This window comes from Leptidea sinapis, chromosome Z, assembly GCF_905404315.1.
Source record: "Leptidea sinapis chromosome Z, ilLepSina1.1, whole genome shotgun sequence".
Classification (NCBI taxonomy): domain Eukaryota; kingdom Metazoa; phylum Arthropoda; class Insecta; order Lepidoptera; family Pieridae; genus Leptidea; species Leptidea sinapis.
The window spans coordinates 7830289-7838730 of record NC_066312.1 but is presented as its reverse complement, the minus strand read 5'-3'; the positions used below and the strand labels follow the sequence as shown (position 1 = coordinate 7838730).

The 8442-nt window shown below is 42.1% G+C and overlaps 1 pseudogene; it reads left to right on the top strand.

The window, feature by feature from the left end:
* The first annotated feature begins 4178 nt into the window (after positions 1–4178).
* On the top strand, positions 4179–7516 carry LOC126978914 (uncharacterized; annotated as a pseudogene).
* The last annotated feature ends 926 nt before the right edge of the window (positions 7517–8442 follow it).

The window sequence follows — 8442 nt, the reverse complement described above, 5'->3', positions numbered from 1 at the left end:
TGTATGAATAATTTGGATGCCCCATCTTACGACAACTTAACTTATATATTAATAAATTGGATTTTACAAGGTCAAATACGAACACCTTCCATTTCTTTAGTCTTTTACTGTGATTTTTGGATTTGAATCGTTTAGTACAATATTCCATAAAAAGTGTCACTATTATACATTACTAATGTAATGTGATTGTCTATCAAGTTAGTAAATATTCATTAGCAATTCATCAATACGCATTGATCTGGCGTTGTCCTATTATACTTTGTTATATATATTCACATGGTAACAATAAGAATTCAAAAGAGCAATTGTTGAGTTTCTTGTTACGGTTTATATATATACTGAATCATTAGTAACGTTAAGCGCTGTATTTGACAAACTCCAGTGTGTTTTTAATTAGCTTTTTAGAATAGCTGATTGATTTTTTTCAGAGGATACAAACAGATAAATGATGTTGGGATAACTTAATAACCGCACGATATGAATAACCGTAAAACTTTATTATATAAAATAAATGGTTTTTAGCCAGTTGAGTAGTAATTAACGAAGTCACATTAATAAATGATCACCGAAAAACTTTCGAATAACCAGATGAATTGCAAGAGCGTTGCCAGCTTTTTTAAGTTTTTTATTGTTGAGTTTTTGTACATGTAGATATTGCAAAATTATTTGAGCTTAATTAATTGAATGTCTCCATGATTTAAATGGTCAAAGCCTAATCTTTTATCATTAAGTAGAAAATTAAAACTACAAAAAAGTTAAAAATCAATTAATAGTGATAATCAAAAATATAAAAATAAAACGAAAAAAATGTAGAATTAGATGTTCTGTAGTGCATATATCGAAAAAAAAATATATTTATTTTAGTACTATAAATTTAACATACAAACATAGATACATATAATCACGCCTCTTTCCAGTAGTGGTAGGCAGAGACCACTTCTTTCCACTTGCTACGATCCTTACATACTTATATCGCTTCGTCCACTTTCATTATTCCTTTCATACATGCTCTTTGGTTGAGGGTACTCTTGACCTGGCCTTTTTCCAAGACGTCCCTGATTTGATCTTGAAACGTCCACCTAGGTCTTCCCCTTCTAACACTTTCATTCACACTAGCCTTATACACTTTCTTCGTCAATCGTTCTTCATTCATTCTCTAGGCATGTCCAAACCATCTCAGCATGCCTTTTTCAATTTTTGTCACAACATCTTCTTTCAGACCACAACGTTACCTTCTCTCACTATTTCTTATCATGTCACTAATTTTAACTCCTATCATACTTTTCAACGCTCTCATCTCAACTGCATTTATTCTTCTTTCATGTTCCTTCCTTCTTCTGCCATATCCAACTTTCACTTCCGTACATGAGTGTTGGAACCAACACACTTTTGCCTGCTCATAAAAGAATGCAAAGCTCCATTCACCATGTTTCCTACATTCACTCTTCTTTCAATATCTTCCATTTCTTGTAAACTTAGAACCCAGATACACAAACTCATTCACCTGTTCAATTTTTTCGTTTCAAAAAACTACCACCTATTCCAAAATGAACGGGGAATCTCTTTCAAACACCATCACTTTTGCCTTCTTTACTTTCATCTTCATTCCCTTTCTTCCAAAAGTTCCACTAATAGCAGTTACCATCTCCTGCAACTCTTCGGCCGAAGATGCAAGTAATACTTGGTCATCAGCAGAGAGAAAGCATTTGACGAGTAACTCATTTATTCTCAACCCACTGTCATTCTCTTTTAAATCTGTCAAGCAATTGTTCATGAACAGATTAAACAGCCACGGTGACGCTACACATCCCTGTCTAACACCTTTTTCGATATTAAATTAATTAGTGTATGCCCTGTTTATCCTTACACAAGCACTCGAATCTCTATAAAGAGATTACAAAGTTCGTATGAGGACATTACTCACACAGTTCGCGGACAATGCTGACCAAAATTCATTCCTCACCACTCTATCATAGGCCTTTTCTAGATCCACGAACGCGCAATAAACCTCCTGGTTTTTGGCCAAAACCTTTTCGGCTATGCACTGCAAGGAAAAGACCTGATCCGTACATCCCATTCCCTTTCTAAAACCTGCTTGTGCGTCCCATACTTTTTCGTCTGTTTCATTCACAACTCTTTCAATCAACACTTTCCGACGACGCTGAGAAGGCTTATACCGTGGTAATTTCTGCAGTCCTGCCGTGACCCTTTTCCCTTATACAATGGCACGATTACAGCTTTGCACCAGTCTCCTGGTACTTGCCCATTTCGCCAGCATAAATTGAAAAGCCGGTACAGCTGGCTAGCCACTATACCCTGTCCAGCCCTCAGCATCTCCACGGTAATCCTGTCATACCCTGTGCAGCCTTACCTATTCTCATACTTTTCAATGCTTTCACTATTTCATCCATGCTTATCTCCCTTTCCTCAACATTTATGATATCACTTTCAATAGAAGGTGCCGAATGTTGTTCATGCACTTCCTCTCTTTCAAACAAAATTTCAAAATACTCTTTCTATCTCTTTAGCACACATTCTTCGAGTCTTATAATGATCTCCCATCTTGACTCCTGATTATGCTGAGCTCCAAGGTAGAAGTTTTTCCTCTGGCTGTTTTGATGGATTTCCAGAAGAACTTTATGTTATGTTTGACTGGAAATGTTCAGTGAGCCTCCTATCAAAATCATCCTTTCGTTCTTCTTTCTTTCTAGACACAACTTCTTTCGCTGATGATTTCAAACTTTTATACTTCGTTCTTGCTTCCTTTATCTCGTAATCTGTTGCCTTTTGAACTTTTTAGTTAGCTTTTGTTGCTAACCAATCCAATCACGCTTTCTTCTTTTCTTGCACCGCCATTTGTACCTCTTTATCCATCCAGAAAGAACTAAAATATAGTTATTTCTTCCTTTCCTTCTTCTAGCTACCCCGCATACCTCAACAGTAACATCCACGACCCCTTTTTAAATCTCCTACAAATCTTCAAACACACCTATCTCTTCTATGCCTGTAAAATTTTCTTTCAGTTTCTTTGCATACTCATCTTTCCTTTCTTTTGCTTGTAGATTTTCCACTTTTACTCTGTCCAGAACACTCGTAGGCTCAGCTCGTCGGTGTCGCCACCGTTTAAAAAGGTCACGCATTCGGGCTATGACCAGGAAGTGGTCTGTGTCGAGGCCTACACCGCGGTATGCCCGAGCATCTAGCACTTTCTTCCTCAGTCTTTCATCCACAATTACATAATCATTCATAATTCTAGACCCACACTCATCTCTTTTATACAAATGGATCTTTTTGTGGTTAAACATTTTGTTAGCCAAGCAAAAATTCCATTCTAAGCACTTCAAGTAGGCTTTTCCCATTTTTATTCACTCTCTCGTCCCCAAACGAACCCAGAACTCCTTCATACCCATCACGCTTTACTCCAACCCACCCATTAAAATCCCCTAACATCACTCCCCGTTCATTTATTCAAGACCTCTGTCATTCCAAATTGCCAAAATTTCTCTCTCTTTTTTGGCTTTTAATGACCCACCTCCGCGCAGATCCGTCGGTGTATAGACCCCGAGGATAAACAAGCGAGTGAGTCCGACTTTTAACCTTATCCAAAGGAGTCTTGGGCTAACACTTTCATTCTCTATCACACATTCTACTATTCGAACGGAAAGAATCACACCAACTTCCTGACAGCCAGACCAGTATGACGTGTAGGGACCATGAACCGTGGTGTCACATACTTTTCTCTTCGTTTCGTTGACGCACTATCGATCGTTCATCCATGATCTGTCATACATCATCCCTTATCATCCACTCCTTTTCTTACATTTAACGTAGCAAAGCGACTCTCCATGGGCCACTTTTCACCCCCGCGAGAAACGAGACGTGATGGGTGGCGAACCACATCGCCACCATTTTGGTGAATTTACCTATTTTTAATATTCTCCATTGCGTTCCCACGACTAGCAAGGGGAAGGTTTGTCCACCCTAGCAGAGCCCCGCATGTCAAGGTAAGGCTGGCCTGATTCTGGGTCGCCTAGTCCCAGGGCAGTGTGGCACGCTAACGACTAGGCTTGCCCCTAGCCATGCACCTATCTGCGCGGCAGACGTTGGTTAGGAATAGGGAAAGGGAAGCATAGGTGGTGTGAAAAGGAAGATTGGTAAGTTAAAGTGGGAAATAGGGAATGAAAGATATTACCGCCAGGGGGGTAAGGATTAGGACAGTATCGAGGTCGCATACACGTATACTATACCACAACTTTCCGACAGGTAAGTTGGGATAAGTATCCCATGAATAAAATATGACCCTAAATTTAACATAGGCTAGATATTGATTATTTCAACATGTACATAATATCAAGGGGGACTCAGTATTATTCAATTATAATTTGGTTGGAGCTCACCAGATACATGCGACATGCTTTCAAATACTACACAGTAAAATTGCATTTCTGTTTGAATATAATACGGACGTGTACGTGGGGTGTCGCACCAGAATCGCACCACCTCATCTCCTCCCGGGGGTGTCGTAAGAGGCGACTAACGGATACAAACAACGGAGGATGGGCAGCAGCATCTTTCGTTAAGAGCACATCATTTACTGCAATCGCCAACATGCCTGCCAATGGCACAAAAACCCCCAAAAATATGACAGACACTATAAGGCCCCGTTCCTCAGTCCTCGGCGGTCCCGTTCGTGGTGGCCACGGTAGCAGCCTCATAAGCGACGGGGCAGGGGGTGCTAAGAATCCCCGGGTGCGGCAGCGCTACCACAAACGAAGACCATTGGCCCTGGCAACATACAATGTCAAGACACTGTGGACCGACGAGAAGTTGGAGGAACTGGAGGAAGCTGTGAGCAGATTACGATGCGGTGTCGTGGGGTTATCTGGGGTCCGACAGGGTTCCTCGTTCACAAGTCTCTCGTCAACACCGTGGGGACCGCATCGACTAGGATAGCGTACAGACGAGGAGGCTATGTACGAGGACATCTCAACAGCCATTCACACTCCAAAGATCCACTTCAACGTTGTCATGGGAGATTTCAAAGCAAACGTAGCGGCGATGAGTTGAGAGTGGGGCAATTTGGTTATCGAAATCAGGACGCCCGAGGCCAGATGCTTGCTCAGTTCGTGGAGAAGGAGGATCTCTATATGATGAACTCCTTGTTCATGAAGCCAGAATGACGCAAATTGACTTGGATCAGCCCCGGTGAGGCTACCAAAAATGAGATCGACTTCACTATGTCGACCAAAAGACATATATTCAATGATGTCTCCGTGATCAACTCAGTGTAAACTGGGAGTGATCACCGCATAGTAAGAGGCACATTGAATATAAATTCAAAACTGGACTGGTGAAGTGTACGCTCCGACCCGCATCCACTCAGATCCCAAGCCCCGAAAACTTTTAACTCGAATTGCAAAACCGCTTCGAATGCCTCGGTGACTGCGTTGACGTGGACGAGTATAATAATAGGTTCGTTTCAGCTGTGTTTTAACAGCTTCGAATGTTCTTCAAGGCCAGCTATTCAAAAAGAACCGGAAAAATCTCAGAATATAGGGTATAGGGCAAATTGATGGATGTAAGACGCCAAATGACCCTTAAGTCCCCGGACGATGCTTCCCAGTATAGGCAAGAAAAAGATAAATAGAAAGATCTCCAAGTCATTGACTCGCGATATACGCCGCCACACAACTGATTGTGTGAAGGCGGCCATAGGCAGAGCCAACTGACGAAGCTGAAGGCCAGTGTCGGCAGGGTCGTTTCGTCTAAGCCCAAGTTTTTTAGGGAAGTTACAAGTTCTACGGACAGTTATACACGGCACCAAACCAAACTAAGACCAAAACCAATCGAAGAAGACCTAAGAGCCAAATTAACCCAATACTATACCGTGTATCCCAGTTATCCCAGACGTAGGCCTGTACGAGATTAGTATGGCCCTAAAACAGCTTAAAAACAACAAGGCACCGGGTGATGATGGAAATACAGCTGAGCTTCTGAGAGCTGGTGGTACCCCTGTACTTAAGACCCTCCAGAAACTATTCAATTCCGTCATCCTCGAGGGCAAAACGCCGCAAGCATGGCACAGAAGTATAGAAATGCTGTTCTTCAAAAAGGGCGATAAAATGCATTTGATGAACTATAGTTAATGAAATGCATTTTATCGCCCTATAGGCCCATAACACTTCTGAGCCATGTATATAAGTTTTCTAGGGATATCACGAATTGTCTTGTGCGCAGGCTTGACGACTTTTAGCCTCCCGAACTAGCTAGATTCCGAAAAGGCTTTAGCGCCATAGACCATATACATACGCTGCGGCAGGTTATTCAGAAGACAGAAGAGTATAACATGCCACTATGCTTGGCGTTCATGGACAATAAGGTAGCCTTTGATGCAATCGAAACCTGGGCGGTACTCCAGAATTTCCAGAGGTGCCACATTTATTACCGATATCTCGAAGCTTTGAAGTTTTTGTATAGAAATGCCACCATGTCAGTCCGTCTCCAGGAACAAATCTCGAAGCCTATGCGACTGCAGCGGGGAGTCAGATAAGGCGATGTCAAATCGCCCAAGTTGTTCACCGCTGCGTTGGAAGATGTCTTTAACTTCTGGACTGGAACGGACTGGACATCAACATCAACGGCGAATAAATAACTCACCTTCGATTCGCAGACGATATCGTGTTCATGGCAGAGCCCATGGAATACTTAAGCCCAAAGCTCGATGGCGTCAATATAGCTTCCCAAGGAGAAGTTCTTAAATTGAATATAGACAATACAAAGATCATGTCAAAAGTCAGATGTCCATGTCGCACTTACTCCCATTACAATTTGAAACTGGAAATTGTCGACGAGAACGTCTACCTCGGACAAATAATCCAGTTAGGCAGGTTCATGTTCGCAATAGTGGTCACTCATCGAATCCAACTTGAATGGGCAGCGTTCGGGGAGCTCCATAAAATCTTCTCGTCCCAAATACCACAGTGTCTGTAGACGAAGATTTTCAACCAGAGTGTGTTGCCAGAGGGCAATGGAAAGGGCTATGCTCAGAGTTTCCCTGTGATATCGCCTCAGAAATGAAGAGATCCGTAGGAGAACCAAAGTAACTGACATAGTCCAAACGATTGCGAAATTGAAGTGGCGGTGGTCAGGGCACATAGTTCGACGGACGGATGGTCGTTGGGGCAGTATGTCAGATGTCCTCGTACATGGCCTCCTCGTCTGAGTGTTGAAGTCGAAGTTGGAGCGTAAAGTAACTGTATGACCTTCAACGAATATCGATCAGTAATTCTGAGTATTACGTACGCTACCCTAGTCGACACGCTCCCCACCTCAGTTACGTTGTTGACGAGAGACATGTGAACGAGGAACCCGACACCACCATGGGACAGTTGGTCGCCCTTCTAGAAGTAGAACCCTGTCGGACCTCAGATAACCACACGACACCCCATCGTAATCTGCTCACAGCTTCCTCCAATTCCTCCAACTTCTAGTCGGTCCGCAGTGTTGTGTGTTGCCAACGCCAATGGTCTTCGTTTGTGGTAGCACTGCCGCATCCGTGGATTCTTAGCACCCCCTGCCCCGTCGCTTACGTGGCTGCTACCGTGGCCACCACGAACGGGACCGTCGAGGACGGAGGAACGGGACCTTATAGTGTCTTTATTATTTTTGGGGATTTGGTGACACAATCGCCACGCTTGGTAGGCGTGTTGGCGATCGCAGTAAATGGTGTGCTCTTAACGAAAGATGCTGCTGCCCATCCTCCGTTGTTTGTATCCCTTAGTCGCCTCTTACGACATCCACGGGAGGAGAAGGGGTGGTGCTATTCTGGTGCGACACCACACGTACACGTCCATATTATATTCATACAGAAATGCAATTTTAAAAAAACACACTGGAGTTTGTCAAATACAGCGCTTAACGTTACTAATGATTCAGTATGTATATAAACCGTAACAAGAAACTCAACAATTGCTCTTTTGAATTCTTATTGTTACCATGTGAATATATATAACAAAGTATAATAGGACAACGCTAGATCAATGCGTATTGATGGATTGCTAATGAATATTTACTAACTTGATAGACAATCACATCACATAAGTAATGTATAATAGTAACACTTTTTGTGGAATATTGTCTGGACTGAGTTCAAACACTCGACTCAACTCTCGCCTTCATGGCCATAAAGAACCCTAAAAAGCTGGCAACGCTCTCGTAATTCATCCGGTTATTCGAAAAGTGTTTTTTTGTACATGTAGATGTTGTACAATTATTTGAGCTGAATTAATCAAATGCCTCCTTTATTTAAATGGTCAAAGCCCTAATCTCATATCATAAAGTAGAAAATTAAAACTACAAAAAAGAGTAAAAAGCAATCAACTATTGAAAAAAATATAAAAAAAGGCAAAACGAATAAAAAGTAGAATTAGACGTTCTGTAGAG